A 22,366-nucleotide genomic window follows, 5' to 3' on the forward strand; every position below is an offset into this window, starting at 1 on the left:
AGATCAAACCACGCTGAACGGACACAGGAGGGGTTCAGTTTAGCCTTGGTGCAAAGAGTTAATGGGGGACATCTTCTTGCAGTTTGCGCTCATCACGGCTATATGGAAGAAATGAGACCATTACTAAATGTTGGACCTGTTAAGAGCAATTTTCCTAATTATAGGGATGAAACGACGTGTCAGCTGCCACGGCAGACGAAGCAGCCCATCGGGTTGTGGAGACGGAAAGTGTTAACTCTTTAATGTGACTAACTAACAGGCTAGGCTTAGGCCAAGGCTTAATGACTTAATGGAAGTAATGATCTAAGGAAAGCCATATGTGTTGCAGCCGCACACTGTATGACAGGTTCGGCGCCCATATGGCACTTTAAATGTCTTTTTTTTTTTTTTTTGCTTTGTTAGGATTTTTCAAAGTAAAGTCTCAAAAAACATTCACTATTTTAGGGTTACCTTTATTTAGTTTCTGTAGTTTGTCTCAGAAAGTAATGATCAGTCAGAGGTTTAATGGTGGGAGGAACATCAGTTAGTCAATCATTCCTGTTTCTCGTGGTCAATTTATTCCAGAAAGTTTAAATTTGATGAGATTTCCAAAGTCTTAAACTATAGGTGATCAGATGATTTAATTATATTTTAGAGAATTATTGTTACCCATCAAGCGTTATATAAATGAGGCGACAGAGCAGAAGTAGCCCTAAAGAATTTCCGTGCCTTCAACTTTTCCACGTTTTGATGAATTACAACCATAAACATTTATATATTATACTTTAAAAATGGTATTCCAGTATAATATATAAATATGCTATATTTATAAATCTTTTGGAAAAACCAATCTTTTGGTAGGACGGCTATTAGTTGTGAAATCCAAAAGAACATTTTCTATGAAACGTGGCAAGAAAATCCGAAAGCTCTCATTTGCGTTTACTGAAATCTTTTTCAGTATTCCAAACTCCTCACATCTGCATTCAGCTAAATGATGACTGCTGCTGGATCCGCCGGCTTATAAGAGATACATTCTCCGAACCGACCACGTTCTCTCCCTGTGGATGAGGATCTGCTGAAAGTGCAGCTGTGGCAACAGCAACTCTGCTTCCCCCATGGAGGTCAAGATCGCATCGCCGTGTCTCCTCATCCCACTGGCAAGAGATGGAATACACCACAGAGAATGAGAAAGATGGAAAAGGAGCGGGATTTCCACTTCATCCATCACTCTAGGTTCCACCTCCTGTTTTTTTTTTCTTTTACACATCACCTGTTCTAAGGAACCGTCCCTATGGAGCGCTCTTCGCCATCAAACACGAGAACACATACGGAGAAATCGGTTCACCTCAGCGTTTCACTAGTCGTTGCTACGGAGAGTGTGACGGATCTTTTGATCCTGCCTTCTCCCAGTCAAACGCACACATGCACACGCACACAGCCATTTTCGGCTAAGGTTATCGGGTCAATAAAACCTGGCGACCTCGGGCCGATCATAAAACGGTCAATGCGGGAGAGCGCGCGATTTGATTAAGTTCATAACCCGATTTGAGCTGCGCGGAGCCTGAACTATAAACATCGGAATGAGTATAAATCTAATGTGAGGACATAATCCGAAGAAAATCAAAATGTAAACTAGATGTTTTAAATGGCATACTTTTTCATCATGAGAACGTGGCCTTTCGACTGAAAGGCTATTGATAGCTTTGATTCACAACCAAGCTTTTCCACGGGGGTTGCCCTGGACGACGGCGCGCCGCAGTTCAGGTTGGTGCCACGGTAAATACAGCCGCTCCTACGGGCTGTTCATACTTTCAGAAAGCAAGGAACTACCAAATGTCCAAGCCATATGTTGGCAGTGACCTCAATTTACTCATTTCAAGAGGTCAAGAGTTGATGGTTCTAATTCTACCCAGTGATGAAGCGTCCACTGGGGGATTTTAGAAAAATAGGATTATTTATGGATTGGGAAGGATGTAAATATAACCAGATGCACTGCAAAGAGGACTTCTGCTGTACCTTAGGACATAAATATCATTATTTGATCCAAAAAAAAAAGTAAAATAATAAAGCACTGCAGGTTCCTGAAGAAATTCCCGTTGACTTATATTTTTGATCATCAATTCATTTACAAATCGCTGCCTATAAATCATTTGTCAGATCCTTATTTTTTCCTACTAATCTTTGTAAGCCACATACATTTTACAGGCCAAAGTTTTATTACTTCTCCAACTCATATTTTGAGAGGTCTTTGCAGAGTTTCTCTTTTTAAAGCATAAATATTTATTATAAACCCAGGTCAAAAGCCCCATTCATGTTCATTTTACAGCAACTCACCATAACATTAATATTTAGCAAGAAGGCATGACACTAAATTCCACTTCTGAAAACAGAACGTGTCCACCGAAAACACACAAGTGCTTTTCAGTCTAAAAATTTGAGCAATAAATACACAATACTTTAACATATGAATTCCCTCACGTCAAAGAGACAACAACACACTGGAAATAAATTAACGTTTATACTTATTGCCCCAAGCAGAATGGAATCTAACACGTAATCCAGAAGATAAAAGGTGAATCTCTTGAGTGGAGATGGCGATGTAGTCAGGCCAATGGATGGCCGGACAGACAAACTTGAACTGCATAGGAACCCTGATTCATGGTCTATTTTTCTGAGGAAGTAAATAAAAATAGGGAACTGTCCCGACACAAAGAACAGGCATGCGGCGTTGACCTTATCATGGCACATTTGATTGGACGCTGTGAGGTGTGGGTCTTAGCAGAGGGCACCACGGTGGCCTTGTAGCCACGCGCCCACGCTGCTCCTGCCCATCATCCAAACCTGGCAGATGGCTTGTAGCTCAGACAGATTTCTGGTGTTTAATTATGATCGCAATCAGGGGAAATAAAGATCGATTAAAGCTTGCGTGAAGCTAATGAAACGCGAGTGCTGCGAGCAGCCAAACAGTTGTCCGAAAGGTTTTTCGTGATAAACGCAAACTCGGTCCAAAAACCTAAAACACGGGACTTCACGCTGTCTTTCACCCACTCAAAGGCCACGTGATCAAGATGGACGGGGGACACGGGAGGACAGGAGGAAAAGGTAGAGGCGCAGAGGAGGCAGATGCCACCACTGCGGCCTTGGCATTGTGGGATATTAATAGTCCAGAGCCATATTGTGCCAGCCTTATTGGAAATGTGAGCGCCATCATGCTGTGTGCCACCGTGGCATGCGAGCGTCAAAATGAAACAAGCAGAGGTGTGAGGAATTAGATCTGGTTAGGCGAGGTTTCCATAACCACAGGATGAGAGCACAACTTCCTTCAATTACAGAAGCTGATTTGAACTATCTGGTGGCGAATTTATTCCCACTGCCTTGCAAAACAACAACAAAAAAAAGGGTTCCTGTTTGCTCATCATAGCAAGCACACAGTAGGGCATAATTGTGAAGAATGACAAAAATGATGTATGGTTTCCAGATTTTTCAGGGTGTTTTTTGCATAGTATTTATTTGTATAGTACTGTGAAAGTGCAGCATATATTTGTAATGGGTATCCAAATACACTCTGATCTTAACCATTCCATTGTAGACTCAGTTCCAAGTTTCACCTGCCTAAATTTATTTAAAATGAAGAAAAGTGTGTTTGTGCTCTGAAAAGGTATCTCAATATAAATAGGGTACAAACACAATATAGTCTTGGGTATTTTGTTTCCACATTACATTTCAATTGTGCTTAAACCAGACATAATTGAACACCACATGGTGGGAAAGATGTTAATCTGTAGTATGTGAAAAATAGCATTTTCTGTTATGAGTGGTACACTCCACTGTGAGAGTTTGATGGTTTGAAACAAATCTGCAATTGGAGACTAAAATATGGTTATTGCCCAGCTGAAGGTCTACAAACACCAGCCCTGTTTAGTTCACTTTAATCGAACTCTAGTTTGTTTGACTAGAAAGTCCTGCTTGTTTGTGGAGGTGTGAATGCACAATGCGGACTGAAAAAGTGAACTCTGGTGTGGCCTGAGGGCATATGTGAACGCCAAGCAGACCGGAAACCTTTCCCACAGCAGGAAGCGAATTATAGCGCAGGGCATTCTGGGTAAATACAACCGAAACAAACGTGTTTCGGTTGTATGATTCTTGGTTTTTCACCAACAACAAATAGAAATCCTACAACCGCTTAAATCTGACGCCACTCCATTTTTGCTTAACTATCCGGATTAAACAAGTTTCGCTCAGAGTCTTCTTCAGATGTTTTCATGTTGTTACCTTCAAAGGTTCTATTTATTCGTCTCTATGAAGCATTTTGCTTAGTAACGTTCTCCAGAAAACCTTCTTTAAGGTTATAAAAGGCACAAAAAGATTAAACGAGATGCTTTCAACAATGGATAAAGTAAGTTGTGGTCAAATAAAAAGAAAGAGTGTAGAACAGCAGAAGGTTATGCAAGAAATTAAAATAGATGTCTTTAGAATATAAGCGTTAAAACTAAATTTTTATTTGTTTCATGCAAGTTTTTGTGATTTCATTGTCTTTTATGCATTTTTTTTGTAAAACCATTCAATTTAAAGCTTCTTTTCTTTCTTTTTAAAGAAAGTGCCAATTTTCAGTTCCTCGGTCATATTGACACCCATTTGAATGATGGATGACTTAACAATATTATCCCAAACAAAGAGGAGGTAATTAGTGACGTTTCCTTTAAAGCCCAGTGAGGCCGCGCTGTTTTCCAGGGGCGCAGCGCCGCAGTTCAGAGCCGTAATGGCATAATTTATCTTTTCAGGGACGGCAGACACACCGCAGCTGATTGAATCATGCTGGAGCGAAACCAAGTCTTCTGTGATACGAGATCAGAGGAGGACTGTATAATTGTTCTAGCCATTAAGCGTGGAGGCTGTGCGGAGCGGCGAGGGCGAAATGCGCTCACATATGGCACACACTGTTGGTTTTGTGCCGTGTCGGAGCCATATGCTGTCGCCGCAGCTGACACACCTAACCTTGACTCTGCGGGCCATTATCGAGATTGTAGGGACCGATGAAAAACAAGGTTCTCACCTCGTAAAGGTTTCCTTGAAAGACAACAAAATCACAATAATGAACCTTTCATTGCCCCGTGTGAACTGTCTGCGAGGTTACGTTGGATAAATGAACGTGGGGGCAGATTGGTTGGGGCATGGGAGACGATTGCCCCAGGAGTGCAGCTCATGGGTGGCAGAACCGCTGGAGACACGTGGATGTGATTAATAGCCTAGCTTAACGCGACTGTTATGATATCTTTCTGAGTTTATTCTCTTTAGAGTGCGAATGCTCACGACCGCAATGAGGTTACACATGGAGGGTTTTCTGCCCACCAGATGACAATTTTGATCTAAGAAACCATTTAAAGGAGCTGGAGTGAAAAAAGTTTCAGAAAAAACAAACAAACTGAATTTTACCAATAAAGTCCTGCTACTAATTTGTATAATTCGTATTTTGGTGGACTTTAAACATACCTGTTGAGTAGAATAAACCATGTGTTATTCTATATTATTCAGGTCTGACTTATTAGACAGAAATACGGGGCAGCACATATAAAACTAGCATTAAACCTTTATTTGTGACACAAAGAAATGCTATGAGTTAACAATGAGGAGAATAATAAATTGTTTGTAACTTATATTGTTTATTTAATGTGAAAATTTCATTTCTAATTACTGAGAAAGGAGCAGGTTTATAAAAGATTTTTATTCTTCTGGCTCCTTGTTCACTCATGTGTTGTAAGTGAATGTGTTTGTAAATTCATGATGCCATGTGTTAAATTGAGTGAATTAATTGATAGATTGATTGTATATTAGGTTTAGTAGGAAAAACCAACATAAATGCCTTAGTTATAGCACCTAATGTTTAAGATGTACTTACTAAATGACATTAAATTCTGACTAAATTGATTAATTCCTGACTATTCTATTTTAAATTTACATAAACTTTAGAAAATATCTCATATTTATCAGGATGTAACTTCATATTCTACTGCCCATTTGTCACTGAATCAAAAACAACAGGATAACGGCACGCGCTTCAAAGGTCTTTATCCATAAAATACATTTACAACCAAGCTCAGAACAGCATCAAATAAACCTGAGGATTCAGTATCACAGCAGTTATGGCGAGGCCAGACAAGTTTTACTACAGCAGAGGATCCCCTCTGTGACAACGGACCCCTCCGCTGGGTCCTACTCGCCAGCAGAATAGTGACTAACAAGCGCCGTCGCTGCTTCTCTCATCAAGTCACTTGGTCTGCGATCCACGCAGGGGCACAAAACGTGGGTATGCGCTGTATGCAATGATCAATAACAGAGGAATGGCACTGATTGTTGCCCCCGACGCTTCACCTCCCCTCCCACACAGATCGCTTGGGCACGTGCCCCTTCGAGAACACACTCAGGCGTGTCTTTTTTTTTTCTTGTAAATATGAATCGCCGTAAATCCACTGTTGTGCACTTGACAACGGTGAAGTAAAGATGGTGCGGTAGGGAAAAAAAAGCTATCAGGGGTACAGACAAACAGAAAATGGAAGAGGGACGTGGATAACAATGATGAAGGGAGGAAAAAAGCTTTTCAGAAATGATTGAAAGACACTGACAGTACTTGCCTATAGGTAATATTTATGTTGTTTATATATGGGAACTCATGCATACACGGAGAAACTCTGCCACCGTGCAGCCCTTTCTTTTTTTAGAAAGTATGAAAAAACTAACACTACTACTATAACTAATAAAAACTAAACTAAAACTAAGCAATATTGAATTAACAATAACAAATAAAAATGAGCAAATACATTCTAGAAACTAATTAAAGCTACCAGAATTAGACAAGCAAATGTCACAACTAAATAAAACTAGACGATATTGAAAAACCCAAAACTACAGTAACTAGAGGCCCAGACTTCCCTCACCTAGCCCTCAACTCTCTGATAAATCTACGATATCAGAGATCCATGTCAAAGTCTATTGTGGGTACTTACCTCTTCTGTCTTTATTCTGGCGCAGTAATGAGCTGTTTTCAACTTTGAGCTATCTGGTAAATCTGCCTGTGTTTGAACAGAGACCATTTTCTTTTCATAATGATGGAACTGTGTCAAGCAGCGTTCATAATTTTTCTCTGCCAAAGTTCTCTTGTCCATTTCCTCAAATAGTGATGCCTTTGTTTTCCACAATCTTCTTGAAGAAGAAGGTGTACGTGTTGTTGAACATCGGTAATCGGTCCAAGAAAGGTTTCTAGTTGAGTTGGGCAAGGATAAAGCCAAGGCATGGGGATTTTCCCAGCCTGCAGCTTCTTGGGTTTGTTTGTCAGAGACCTCAGGTACATTCTCCGCCTGGCCACTCACTTGGGTTTGTTTGTCAGAATCGTGTTTCAGGGACTGCCTCTTTTTCAGTGACCAGTTGTGATAAAGAGGTCACCGGGTCTTTGGAATAAGTGTCCTTTTCTAACTTAGCTGCCTGATCACTTTCTTTTGATCCCATTGAAACATCTTGCAATTTAGTGTCTTCATCAAATAAATGAAGATCTAATTGAGGTTCTGACTCGGAGACGTTTTCCAGAATGTTTTTTTTTATGCCGCTACATGAAGCTGCCTGATTGCCTTTATCAGGCAGAGAACTTAAGTCATTTTCCAAATTGTCCGTGAAAAATGTCAGGTCCACCGAAGCGAAGGGAAGGTTTTCCACAATATTGGTGTCTTTTTTGCAGGCTTCCTCTTAAAATTTAGTTTCTTCCCTGGCAGACCCACTGTCTCCTGTGTTTTGGAGGTCGATTCCCTTACGGTGACCAGTTGAGGAGCAAAGATCTCACTTTGCATGGTACAAGTTCCTTTTTCTGAGAAGGCTGCCTCATCATGTTGTCTTTCCAGCACAGAACTATCACACTTTTCAACTATTTCAGTGGAAGATTCTGCAGTCATGGAAATTGATTTTGCAGGGATGTTTTCGTCTGAGGTCTTCTTGACAGAGGTGGACTGTTTTTTCAGTGACCAGTGGGATGAACTCTGGATAAATGGTTTCACCTTTTGGGCCTAGATCATACACCCAATTTCTAAATGTTATAATGTCGTTCTTATTGGTGTCATTCTCCAATGTTGCTGGTGTCTTCTTGACACCCTTAGACTGAAATGGCCGTTTCTTCTCTGTCGCTGTCTCCTGAGTATTAAAGATCGATTTTTTGGTGACCATCTTGGTTTTCAGTATTTTCAACAGAAATCTCTTCATCAGCGAGGGAGCGTGATGAGCCAACCAGAAACGAAGAAGCTGAAATTATTGCTTCTTCTTACTCTTCCTTTTAGGTGGCTCTGTCTCTCCTAGCTTGTCCAATGAATAATCTTGCACTTCAGTATTTTCAACAGAAATCATTTGATCATTGTGGGGTTGTTCATCTGAGCAACTTGCTAACGATACCTTTTTCTTCTTGTTGTTCTTTCTCTTAGGTGGCCGTTTCTCCAATTGCTCATCCACTGTTTCAGGTGTTTTGGACATGGATCCTTTTTCTGTGGTTAACTGCAGAGTCGTGATCACAGATTCCTTGGCAAAAATTGAAATTTTTAAGGAATCCACCTGATAACTTTGTTTTTCTGGAACAGCACTATCGTGCCTTTCGACGTTTTCAGCGGCGGCTTTGGAGTCGTGGAGATCTACGTTTCAGGGAAATTCTTCCACATCACTGCTGTCTTCTTCACCTGCTTGGGCTGTTCTCTGACTGATCCACTGTCTCCTGAGTTGTAGCATTGTTTTCTTTTTCCATGACCAGTGAATCGTCTTGGTTTGCGGTAGTTTCAGGAAAACGGTGCTTGGTCTCCTCAAACCAAATTTTGAACGGCACCTTCTTTTTCTTGTTGCGCCTGAGCTTGGGTGGCTCAACTTCTATTTCAGTCATACTGCTGTATGTTTCCATTTCAACAATAGGCTGATTTGATTCCATTCTTCTTTGGGTTCTGAGATAAATCACTTTCCTAGTAAATTCAGTAAAAATTTCACAATACCTGAATGTCAGTCTTCAACAGAGTTGTATATCAAATGAACTCTCAGGTGATTGTGTTCAGAAACGTTTCTCAGTATCGTTTCTCTGGAGGTGTGGACTCTGTTGAAGCTTTAAATCACAGGTGTCAAACTCCAGTCCTCGAGGGCCGCTGTCCTGCAGTTTTTAGATGTGCCACAGGTACAAAACACTGGAATGAAATGGCTTAATTACCTCCGTCTTGTGTAGATCAGTTCTCCAGAGCCTTAATGACCTAATTATTCTATTCAGGTGTGGTGCAGCAGAGGCAAATCTAAAAGTTGCAGGACTGCGCCCCTCCAGGACTGGAGTTTGACACCCCTGCTTTAAATGTTACCCAATATCTAACATTTGCCCGTGACGTACGGTCAAACCTCGTGGAGGCTATGAAGCTTACCGGAAATTGCCAGTGCTGCAAACAACCGTCCCCCACTTCAAAGGGAGAAGTGCAGAGCTGAACCAGCCGTGGGAACGTGGCCAACACAGGGACTGAACGGCTGCACACTTCCTCCGTTGCCATTGCTAAAACTGCAGGCGAACAGATGTCGTTCACAACTTCTCCATCTGTTTTCTGATTGGCCCAGTTGAAATTCTACTGGAGAAAGTATTACTGTATTTTATAAGTGCATGAATAAGGGAGAGCCGTATGGACGTATTAAACGTGGACCAGGAGCGGGAGACGGGAATTGGAGGGTTGGTAAGGGAGAGATGATGTGTTCACATACACCTCAGGAAGTATGTAGTTGCGCCCCTGTCTCCACGATAACAGAGACACAAATAACTAAATTAGTAAAAGAGTGATGGTATTATGTCTTTAAAACCGTTTAAATGTATTCTGACAATTTGGTATTAAAATGTTTCCCTGGCAACCTCAGATAAGATGCCCGTTTATCAGCGAACCTCATTGTTAGCATGTTTGCCTTTAGCATTAGCGACGTGTCTCAAGCTGGATACTAGCTTAAATTCTTGCTCCAGCTCAGAAAAGTTCTCAACCACAGATCTTATGACTGTTCTTCCCTTTTACTGATTTGATTTAGTCACTCATAATATAACCCATATAAACACATCAGACATGCAATTCTCTCTGTTGAAATCAAAACCCTTTTTTTTTTTGTTTGTTCGTTGTTGCTTTTTTTTTATTTTTTATTATTTGACCAAAAATAGTGATTAATATTAAGGGAATTTAAACATTCATCAACATTACAATTGTAAATCAGCTTATTTAATATTTGAAGCATCATATTTAATAACCTCTTTTTTTTTATAGTGCACTCCGAAAATGATTCTATGTGTTTTTATAGTAAGTACGACCTTGGAAAATACGAGGCTTTCCGACCACCTGATATTAAAATGTCACAGCAAGAAAAGCAAGACTCCGCTTAAAACTACTCTATCTGCCCTATGAAAGAGGTGGACTTCAAGTCCCTAATCTCAGATGGTATTATATGGCCGCCCAACTAACATCAGCTACCCACTACTTTTGCCCGACGACACCTCCAGCCTGGGTAGATATTGAACAGCAATCTGTTCCAGACTTCCCCTTAAATACCTTTCTATATTCTTCGGACTTAAAGACATTAAAAAAGACCACAAAAAACCCCTTTTTAAAAAGTACGATTACAAACTGGTATGCAGCACACAAACATGTAGGTGAGCGTCCAGAGCTATCACAATTTACCCCAATCTGGGGTAATGAAAGGTTCATCCCAGGAAAAAATGATGGAGGATTTAAACTATGGAAAACCAAAGGCATTCAGAAAATTAAAGATCTGTATGTTGATGGCAAGTTACTTACTTTTGATCAGCTATGTAAGAAGTATTTAATACCCCCAAAACATTTTTTTAAATACTTGCAATTGAAAAACTTTATGTCATCAAAACTGAAACAAATAGTTGACATTCCACCCTTAACAAAAATAGAAGAGGTGTGTGTTGGAGACTCAAAAGGGAAAGGTTTTCTCTCTGTGTTCTATAATTTGTTGATGCTTTCCTCTAGGGACTCAGCAATAGATAAGTTGGACGCTTGGAGAAGAGATACTTTCGAAGATATAGATGAGGAAGACTGGAATCAGGCCTGTTTAAAAGCACAAAAACAAACGATAAACACACGATTTAAACTTTTGCAATATAAATGGCTTATGAGAACCTATATAACACCAGTTAAGCTTTATCATATGTCCAGTGATATTCCAGATACTTGCACTAAATGTTTGTTTGAAAAAGGAACTCTTCTCCATTGTTTGTGGGAATGTCTTAAAATTCAGAAGTTTTGGAAGGATGTTATTGGGTGTCTATCTGAATTGTTTAAGGTGAAAGTCCCATTAGAGGTTAAAATCTGTGTACTAGGAATATACCCAGCGGAATTTAAACAATCACAGAGGAAAACTAAATTGATAGACTATGGACTTCTTTAAGCCAGAAGATCTATAGCATTATGCTGGAGAGGCATGGATGCACCCTCCCTGGGACTCTGGAGGAAGGAAATTGCAAATTCGCTCGGACTGGAAAAGCTAACATACATCGCCAAGGGTAAACAACGGGATTTTGAGACTCTGTGGGAGCCATATATGAAGATCATAGGGACTGAAGGTGGAACTTATTAATGGCTGTCTTGTCTACAGTTTCTATTCATATATTGTTCTGTTATTTTTCTTTCTTTTTTCTCTAAGTTAATCTAAAAGATTTTTGATATTTTTGGAACCAAACAAATGCAGGTTTGAAGGGTGAGTGTGGGAGTGAATGCAAGAGTGTATAAGTACATGTTATAATGTTAAGTTTGTTGTGTGTAAATTTGTTATGTCAAAAAAGAGAAAATTCAATAAAAAAAATAAAATAAAAAAAAAGTCACAGCAAAAATTTCCCCTTTCCACAAATAGTTCACACAGTAGTCAAGTTGGTTAGAAAATACACATCAGGCTCAACTGATACCATACCAGGCGAATGGTAACAATGTTAAGAGGGCACAAATAAAGTTAGCAGGCGTTTATTTTGCAATAGCACCCACTTCAAAGCAAGGATAGTTCCACCTTTAAAATAATTAGTTTTATTTTAGCAACCCCTGTGATGTAATTAGACGCATGTGGTTGCATTCAAAGCAGGACGTACAGTTCCAACAAAAACTACTGAAGGTTTTTACGTAACCTGTACATGTCTGGGGGGCTTTGGAGCTTAATAGGGTTTTTTTACAAACTTTTCTGTTCTGGTCACAGTAAGTTGAATCAGTTTCAGTACACATGATAAGAGCCACACAAAAAAATCCAAGAACTGAAAAAGGGTATACTTTATTTTCTGCATTGACTGTATACAGTGGACCCGGAGTGAGGGACCAGAACCACTTGCGAAGAGCTGAAATTCACAAATATTTTAGATCTCCTCTAAAAACGCTTAGAACTGCCTGTTTTACTGATTCAAACATCAAACATAGCTTAATATGCCTTAGGTAGGAACTGTCTTAATGCTACCACAGACGCTAACATCAGTGATCTTTTTTTAATATCCACTTTTGCGGGTACAGCCAATAAGCACCAAGGAAAATGAATGGCGCTTCTGGATTGGCTGCTTTGCAAATACCAACGAGTGTTTTGTCAAGTCGCGTTTAGCCGACATACTTCCACGTTCAAAGTTGTGTTTTCCCTCAAACATTTTTGATATGCTCTACGAGTCTACTATGATAAAGTTTCTACTTTTGACCTGCCTAAAACCTCTTATGCATTTGTATATTACTAATCTATTTCAGAATTTCTGTATTTTCTTTTTTTTATTTTGGATAGGATTTTTTTTTTTTTTTTGTCAGTCCTGGATATATAATCAGGCAATGTTTCAGCCAATTTTATTTCCTAAAATTGGATTAAATATATATATATATATATATTTATCAGAAACTCTTTGTTTCTTCTCCATTACTTACAATATTATAGAAGCAAGTTTACATTCTGACATGGCAACCCTCTGATGTCTCCCGCAGGACCCTTTTACAGCTGTGCAGTATAACACATCGGCCTTATCCCTTATCCCCCGCACTCCTGAATAATTCAGCCATGCTCTGCTGCCTCTCACACACTGTTTGGAAAATGCAGTAACGGGAAAAGCTATAAAACGCCTCAACAGTCTTTGCAGACACCAAATAAGATGGCTTACCGACTGTTTTTTCCCACAGATGTACTGTAAATAGGGAAGGACAGCAAAAACCATAAGAAGTGGCTTATAAGGGAGGAAGGGGGGATAAAAAAAACTTCAAAAGGATGACCTGCATATTTTTAGCCAATTAGACATTTCTAATGTTACGTTCGAGGTGCGATGCTCAGCCGAGCGTCCTCTGGCAGAACAAAGGAAAGCAATGAGTCCGAGTGTGCTCCCTCTTGATCGTCTAGCAATTTTCAAGGTGTAAACATGAAACTGCCCTGGGAGGAAACATTGGCAAGAGTTCAGAGGAAGATTTGTAAAATAAACCAGATTTGTTCAGGGGTCTGGGATCGGTTTATTTTCTCACTGCCCACATTTTATGCTGGGCCTTCTTTGTAATTGTCCTCATGTTTCAGCTAATTTCACATTTCAAGAGAGAGTAAAGGAGGGATAACGACAAGGAAGAAAGGAATTTGGCAGCTCAAGTTGAGGAGCCCCTCATCCCCCTTCAGACTTTTATAATTTTGGTGATGTCATGTTTGCCAGATTTGAGAGGACTTTGGGACTGTTCCCCATTAAACCTTGTGGGTTTTAGGCTTTTTCCCCCTTCTACTCTTTGACTTACATTTTCTCTCTTACTCAATACAAATATTATTCCTTAGTCTCAAGATGATACTGTTATCAAACGTGAGATGGGATTTTTTTTTTTTCTTAACCAGTTGATCTTTTTCCTCTACATACAATTTATTCTATCTCTTTATTTGATTTTTTTTTTCCATAATTAGCTGAAATATACTAGTGGCAAAGCGTTCAGGAGTTACTCCTTCCTGCTAGAAAAAACACCACCGAACACCAAAGTCATCATGCTGTCGCTAAACATTTCAAGCTGCACCTTATTACTTTAACTGTGGACAGTTAGCTGATGTCTTCAAGTCTTCAAAACCTGGCTCTGTGATGAAGTCTAACAGTCATTCTGTGTTGCCTCAAAAACATTTTGAAGGAAAAAAAAAGAGAGAGAGATTATAGGCAGACATTTTACAAGAAGGTGGAAACATTTTTCAACCAGTTTGGTTATAAACGTGAACACCATTAAACAGTAGCAGATTTGTTTAGAAAGTAAGAGTTTTGCTCTTCTACCAAATTCCGAAATTGCTCGTAATTGTGCATGCCTTTTCTCTAGAGTAGCCGGAATAAATGGGATAATTACAATCGCTATGAAATGTTCTGTTGTTAAAACTTTCACTGTATTCTTTCACCGTTGCTCTTTAGCTTAGGGCTAGTGTCTTCTTCCATGGTCAATATAAAATATACAAAATTGACTATTTGCATTGATTACTTACATAGACGGCAGGTCAGGGGTCAGACTCTGCTTTAGTCAGAAGAGTTCAAGAAATTGACCAGATGAGGAAATAGTTTGGACTGTAAGCTGGTGAAGGCTGCCAAGGTGAAGACAGAGCCAAGCAAAACATAGTTCATATATTCACCGGTCCGTCTACTTAACCTTTTCTACTGAAGGAAAGAGAGCCTAGATACAAGTGTATGGATGTTTTTTTTCTACTATGTGGCCTATAGATGAACTAAGAATAAATCTCTAGCCTCCGCATTGGAACAAAATAGCTTTTCAATTATTAATTTGGCAACAACTTTTGTATCATGATTCCTAAATTAATTTGAAGTCTATATAATTCATTAGAAAAATGAATAATTAATGCAAATGACTGGAAGTCTTGGGGTTTCTGCCGTACTAACAGCAAAATTAGCTGCTTTGTTGAACTAGGACCATTAGCTTAAAGTGTTATGCTCCTATAGCACAAGCGGCTCCTAATGCCTGAATGCGGGACAATTACGAAAATCCACCTAGCAAACACACCCACTCATCAGTGATCACAGCTTATAGCACAAGGGCAGAGTGAAAGGAGGCGGGAGGCTTGTGAAAGTGAGAAGAGCCTCTCTGAACATTACCCATCAGCCCCTCCATTCTCCGAGGGCCAATCCCTGGGGGCAGGCGGGTGTCAGTCGAGGATCCGTAGCCTCCTATGCGTTAATGGGGGATTACACATGTTAACATCTATCTGGCAGTGTGCTTGGCCAAAGGCGCTCTGCTAAAGTGGTTTAGCATATGAATAAGGAATAAGGGGATGATTGAATAGGAGCTTTGATGAGTGAGAGCTGCCTTCAGAGATGGAGGGACAGGGTTATACAAAGCTCTCGAATCCCTGTTCAAGATGGAAGCTGAATGATCGCCTTGATCTGTGGCGTTATGACACGATTCCTGGATGTCACATTTAGACATGAACACGATTAGATTATAATCGCAATTAGTTTTTTTTGTGTTTTTTTTTTTTTTACTTTTTAACAGTTTCTGTAAGGTGACAAAACCAACTTTTGTTTTCCTTTCTCAAAGCCAAGATTTAACACAGTTCAATCATTGTAATACATTCGATTTTTGTTTTCAGGTAATTAGATTGTGAAAACTGCGACAAAGTTCTCACAAACCGTTTGAGTTTGCTGCTGTTGTTTCATTCAACCTTGATGAGGCGCTTATTTACAGCACACAGTGAAATCCATCGCTTTAAATCACCAAGTAGTTATTCACAGACTGTTGATGGTGAATCGCAGTACATCAACTGTTCAGCAAATGGCCAGGAACAACATATGTTAACGTTCTACCAATCTCAAGCTGTTATGTGGAAAAGGGACTGCTGTCCTTCTGTTATAGACAGAGCACTGTATTCAATTAAAGCAGTTTTTGTTCCATTTTCTCACTGTCCTTTATCTTCACTAGAAAAGTCTTATTCACCATTTTATTTTTTTACATCATGGATTTTTTTAGGATATATATATATATAAAAACAATAATAATAATAATTTTATATATATATATATATATATATCATCGGTATTGCTGGAGGAGTCGAGGCCAGAAAGGGAACCACAACCTTCTGACAGCGCGAGTGCAACAACCACTGCAGCTGCTTCTTCAGGCGCAAGAACATCAACTGCTCCTTCGGCAACAATGTCTGCCCCCATTCCTACATCCCAGCCTGGATCCCACCTTCCTGCATCCACAACCCAGAGCTCTATGAAGCAGTCCCTGCAGAAGTCTCTTAACTCCAGCAAGACAGAGCGCAATCGATGAGGAGCTTGCCAAGATGGTGGCACGTGATTTCCAGCCCTTTTCCATTGTAGAGGATGTCGGGTTTAGGAGTTACTGCCATGCCCTCAATCCCATGTCTGCCCTCCCCAGCCGAAAAACCCTGTCACAGAAAATAATCCCAGGCCTGTATGATGCAGCACGGGCCTCCCTGCAAGAAAGGGTGAAGAGAGCCTCAGCTCTATGCTTGACCACTGACTGCTGGACATCCCGCGCCACCACATCATTTATGTCTGTCACCTGCCATTTCATTGAAAACTACAGTATGGTGTCATCTCTGAAAACCTGGCAGAAGAGCTCCTCCGAGTGGCAAGAGAGTGGGGGGTGGAAAACAAAGTTGTGTGTTGTGTCACAGACAATGCAGCCAACATTACAAGAGCCGTCCAGCTGTTGAAATGGACACACCATCCATGCCTGGCACACACCATTCACCTATTTGTGAGAAATGCTCTGAGGGCTATGAAGCCCACTGTGGACAAAGTGAAGGCAATAGTGGAATTTTTCCACCGAAGCACAGCAGCCACCCAAAAACTTAAATCCACCCAGCGGCAGATGTCTATGGCAGAGCTCAAGCTCAAACAGGAGTGTGTCACCCGCTGGAATTCTACGTTCCATATGATCCAGCGAATGCTTGAATCAAAGGATGCGGTTATCGCAACACTGGCAGTGATCAATGCACCTGTGGCTCCTCTCAGCCAAGAGGAGTGGGAGGCTCTGCAAGAGGCCTCCAGTGTCCTGGAGCCCTTTGACCAGGTCACAGTGGAGATCAGTGCAGAGAGGTACAGTGTTCAAACATCATCTGATTGAATTTTACTATAATATTACTATGATACCTATTAAAATTTATTATGATATTGTCATTGTAATTTTTTTATTTGTTAAATTATTTATTTGACAAACAGGTTTAGAAGTGGCTGAAAATAATACTACTAAATAAATAAAATTATTAGTATGTAAAGCAATTTAGAAATGGAACTTAAAATAATATTGCTAAATAGGCTATATAAATAAATATTATATAAAATATAATATTTTGATGCTTCTTTTTTCAGGTATGTTACCGCCTCCAAAATGCTGATACTGTGCAGGGGTCTTCAGAGAGTGACCAGAGCAGAGTAACCACAGAGAGCGTGAAGGAGCTGGTGAATTCTCTCTGTTCAAGCATGGACACAAATGGAGTACAACACAGTTCTGTCCGAAACCACCATCCTCGACCCCCGTTTCAAAAAGGTGGCCTTTAAAGACAACCGAGCAGTCGACGAAGCCCTCCAAAGAATAACTACAGCAGCATCAAGGTATGGGCAGTCATCTCACCTGCAAGAGGGTCATGGAGGAGAGCAGGGAGCAGCAGCACGTGAGCTGGAGGAGCCCCAAGCATCGGCTGTTTGGAGGTTTTTTGAGGAGCGGGCAAGCGGAGACACTGCAACCAGGAATCCTACAGCTGATGCTATTCTGGAAGTGAGGTCCTACCTTGAGGAGCCTCTTTTCCAGCGCAGTGCCGACCCACTGAGCTGGTGGGAGACAAAGGCACTGATCTATCCACATCTCTCTCACGTGACGGCACGTAGACTGTGCATAGTGGCAACATCCGTCCCCTCAGAGAGGATCTTCTCTAAAACTGGACAGATCATAACTGAGAGAAGGAACAGGAACAGCCCTGCCAAGCTTAGACACCTGGTGTTTCTCAACGCCAATCTGTAAGTCTTTGAGTGATTTAATACAGTGAGTTCTTCATCTCTAGTGGTTCAAAACTTGTGTTGTTCACATGTTTTTTGTCCTTCATAGTTTTATACTTTAATTTAATAGCACTGTATTTCAGTGTTGTATAGTGACGAAGTAAAAACACTTCACTACTTTACTTAAGTATATTTTGGAGTACTTCATACTTTCCTCGAGTATGAAAATTTTTGATAACTTTCACTTTTACTCCACTATATTTTCGAACTTAATTGCGTACTTTTACTCCGATACATTTTCAATGTGTGGTTTAGTTACTCGTTACAAAAAAGCGAGAGAGAGAAACGCAAGTGTTTTGACCCCACCTACTGATTGACTGCAACAAAATCGGTAGCCTACCTGCCTGGGCTTGTTCATCACCACCAATAGGATACACCTGTTTCGCGTCTCCCATTAAACACAAAGCAAGTCTCGCAATCAGCAGCAGCCACATGGAGGAGGAGACGGAGACCACAACGCGGCTCCAGGGGAACCACCAGCTGGTGATGAGAGCCCCTGGCCTTATTTAAACACAATACACTCTTTCGTGGGTGTTAAAGATTCGTCGTACCGCATGCAGTTTATGTTATTCCTGCCCGAAGATGTGGAAATTATATCTTACAAAAACTCCCCGTCCAACTTGAAGAAACACATCAAGGTAACGTCTTATGAAATGGTTGTAATCCTCCTGTTTCAGTAACTATAGCTTGGTCACTAGGCACTATTGTGAAATCTTGAGCATAACGTTGCCTGTATAAAGGAACTTTGTTTGGCATTGTTTCAGTTCCAAACGTGGTGTATTTAGCTTAGGCTTAATGTTGACTGTAGCAGGCTACCTAGACTCCTCTGTTCAAGGGGGGACAGAAGCCATAGTGATAGCAATTTAGACTCAATTTAACGAATATAGGAAAGGCATGCAAGTTCAAAACCACAAACCATTAACATGTGCTACTCTTTAAAACTGGAACAATCTATTGGCAGGTTTAATTTTGCCTGCACTTGGTTGTGTACATTATTGTAAGTGTATTTGACAAGTTTACCAAAATATAAAAAATGTCATTCAAGCTGCATTTGCCTTGTTTTACTTTTTACTTGTACTTTTCATTACATTACTTGAGTACATCTATTTTTACAGTAATTTCCATACTTAAGTACAAGACGTTTCAAATACTTTAAGACTTTAACTAAAGTAACATTTCAGTCAGTGACTTGGACTTTTACCAAAGTCATATTTTGGAGAGGTACTTATACTTTTACTTGACTCTGAGATTTCAGTACTTTATACAACACTGCTGTATTTGATATTTGTATTGTGGCACCTTTTCTGTTATGAAGCTGCTTTGATACTTTTTCGTATTGTGGTGGGTGTTTGTATTTATATTTAACTGTTTAATTTATTTTATGTTATTTTTGTGGAAGTTGTGCTATTTTGTGATAATTTAATTGGTTATAATAAAAGGTTTATTTCTAAGGCATTGTTATGCGGCATTTTTACTCATCATAAGTGCTTAACAATGTCAATAATGAAACAAAATATTACAAAATTAGGTTTAAGCTATTAATTAATTAATAATGTCAAAAATATATATGGGGAGCCGAAAGAGCCGGCTCTCCACAGTAAGAAGAACCATTAGAGCCGCATCCCGGAAAGGAGCCGAAAATCCCATCACTGGAGCGCGAGTTGTCAAACTTTCACGGCAGCGCGTGCTACAGTGTGCAAACCTTCCTCCCTCGTCATGTCTGTTTCCATGGTAAGAACACTTAAAACTATTCTCTTTTATTTTATATACTTAATTAAGCACAGGTAAACTACGCGTCTATTTGTTAATAAGAAATATGTGTTTGTTTAAATTAATTATAGTGTGGTTTGGGAATATTTTACAATGCTGGAATGGATTACAATTATTTTATAATCTTAAATAGAGAAAAATTGTTAGAAATATGAGCATATTGGCTCACTAGCTTGGTCACAAATTAAACTCGTGTGTCGAAGCTCCTTACTAGTTTTCTGAAACTTAATGTTTGCTTAAAATGCAGCAAAGTAGACATGAAGGATAATGCAAAGACACAGAAAAGACATTTAAATGCTAACAAAGTCTAAGCCTAGCGCTAAAATCCAAAACATAAAACAGGCAGTGCTAGCATGGTGGCGGTGTGCCGTGGGGGGTGTCTTTTGGGGTTTGGTGTTGATTCTGCCAGGACCTTGAGAACCAATCTGCGTAGTTCGCTTATGAAGGAAGCCAAGAGTGGAGAGTCAAGAAAACCTGCTCCAAAGTGCCTTGGAACTCAGACTAAAGTGAGAATTAATCTTTCAACAGAACGGTGACCCAAAGCAAACAGTTACAAAGGAATCACTTCAGGAACATTCTGTGCATGTTCTGGAGTTGCCCGGAGGGAACCGGGATGGAAATCCTACTGAACGTCCCTGGAAAGCCCTAATAACGTTGCCGACTGATGTCGGCCCCACAGCTGGACAACTTGAGAGGATCTGCAGAGGAGAAAGGGAAAAATACTCCAAAACAAGAAGATGTGAGGCTGTCATTGCTGCCAAAGGTACATCAAGAGAATATTTCAAATCCATAGGTGTAAATATTTGTACACTATTACTTGAATACTATTTCTGCAAAAACTAATTTAATCGAGAAACTTCTCCTGGTAACGAGATGAGTTTCCTGTCCTGTTATAACGACAACATTGTACCCTTCTAGTTTAATAGACTGATTTCTCTGTTTTACTTTTAAAAGGCCATTATTATATGTTTTCTAGCAAGTAGTTTGATTTTATAGCACAATGTTACATTCAGTTTTTATAGAAATGCTGTATATATATCAAATAAGATGTAAAAGAAATTTGACCTCATCATTTTACACCTTGAAATTCTCTTTAGCTGCTTTAAACTCTCTCTTTAAAAACTCCTGCTCTTTCTGAAACTCCGCTTCCAGTACATGTCTCCTCTATTAACCCTTTAACAACGTTTTCGCCAGTGTTGCACTAAGAAGTAGCTCATATAATGAGCTCAACAGATGGACAGGTCCACCAGGTGTTTGCTAATTACTCCTGGCTAGTCTGAAGGAGCTGAGTGGGGTAGCCGCTGGGGAGGGCGGCTCTGTAACGGTGAAGCTTGTAAACCGCATTTCCGAGGAGGAGCTTCCTCTTTGAAGACGGTTTTAGGTCCACCCAGGCGTTTTGCACAGCTGAACGGTTGCCATGGGAGATTAAAGGGTTTCTCAGACATGCATGAACGAATCAAGGCAACACTCCAGGTATGTTATTGATGAGGGGATAACATTTGGATGTAACGTTCAAAACACTCTTACATAGCTCTGCCCCTTTAACTAATCAGTTTGGACAGGAGTTGATTTTCAAACACTCTCTGTATACCGGGTTTATTCAATTCAGTTGGGCTTTTTTGTCCTGAAGCAGGAGGATGAAACCGACGTCTTCTAATATTGCAAGATTTTTTTTCTTAACTCTTCGTTGTTGAGAGTCTTCGCTCTATGGCCCCTTCTTCACACCGTTTCTCAGTCTCCACACTTGGCCTCTTTACTGGATCTCTCTTCTGTTTTTATCGTGGCGTTTTTATCCCCGTCCTGTGCCATCGCTCTCCACCACGTCTTCGAGTCCGTTCCTCGTCCTCTTTGTGCTCCGTTCCTCTCGTCGCCGTGCCTCCCGTGCGCTCTTCCTTCTCTTGTGTGAAACCAGTATAGGAGCGGTTGGCAGTGCCGGTGATTTATGGCTCACTCTAAGCAGACCCTTATCAGGTGCAGCCAAGGCACTCTGTGCTGCTGAATGACAATGGAGAACCAGTCGCATTATGCTCCGCAGCCTCGCCCTCTTGCATTCTGGACACTGCAGATTACATCTAGCTCCTTGATTTATGGACGCCATTTTGGCTCCTGAGAGGGACATGAAGGGGAGCTTGGAGCTTTGTGTGTGGGGGGGCGGGGGGAGTGGAAGCTGCGGGCTCCAAGGCCGGTGTCTACGTTCGGCCAAATGTAATTTTGAAGGGAACTTGCTGGAGGTGTGTTTTATGTGCATATGTGTGGATCTAAAAGCTGATTGTATTCATGCGCATGAATACTGTATGTGCATGCGTGAATCGGAGGGTGTCGTTTGTCATTTTGTCAGGAGGTTTTCTGTTCCCATATTGATAAAAGTGACTGTCGGAAGAAGCGGAATACTAAAATGTAAAGTTCAGGATTAGAATAAATGGATATTTCCCTCTAACCGAAGCCAAATATATGGAAAATAAACCATCATGGTTTTTTTTTTTCTCTCTCTTTATTTCTCACTGCTGCTGTTTAATTGAATCATTGCTGTAGACATCTCCAGAGATAAGAAGTGTTCTTTGGGAGAATTATTTAAATGTTTAA

This window comes from Xiphophorus maculatus, chromosome 22 (assembly GCF_002775205.1).
Source record: "Xiphophorus maculatus strain JP 163 A chromosome 22, X_maculatus-5.0-male, whole genome shotgun sequence".
NCBI classification, from domain to species: domain Eukaryota; kingdom Metazoa; phylum Chordata; class Actinopteri; order Cyprinodontiformes; family Poeciliidae; genus Xiphophorus; species Xiphophorus maculatus.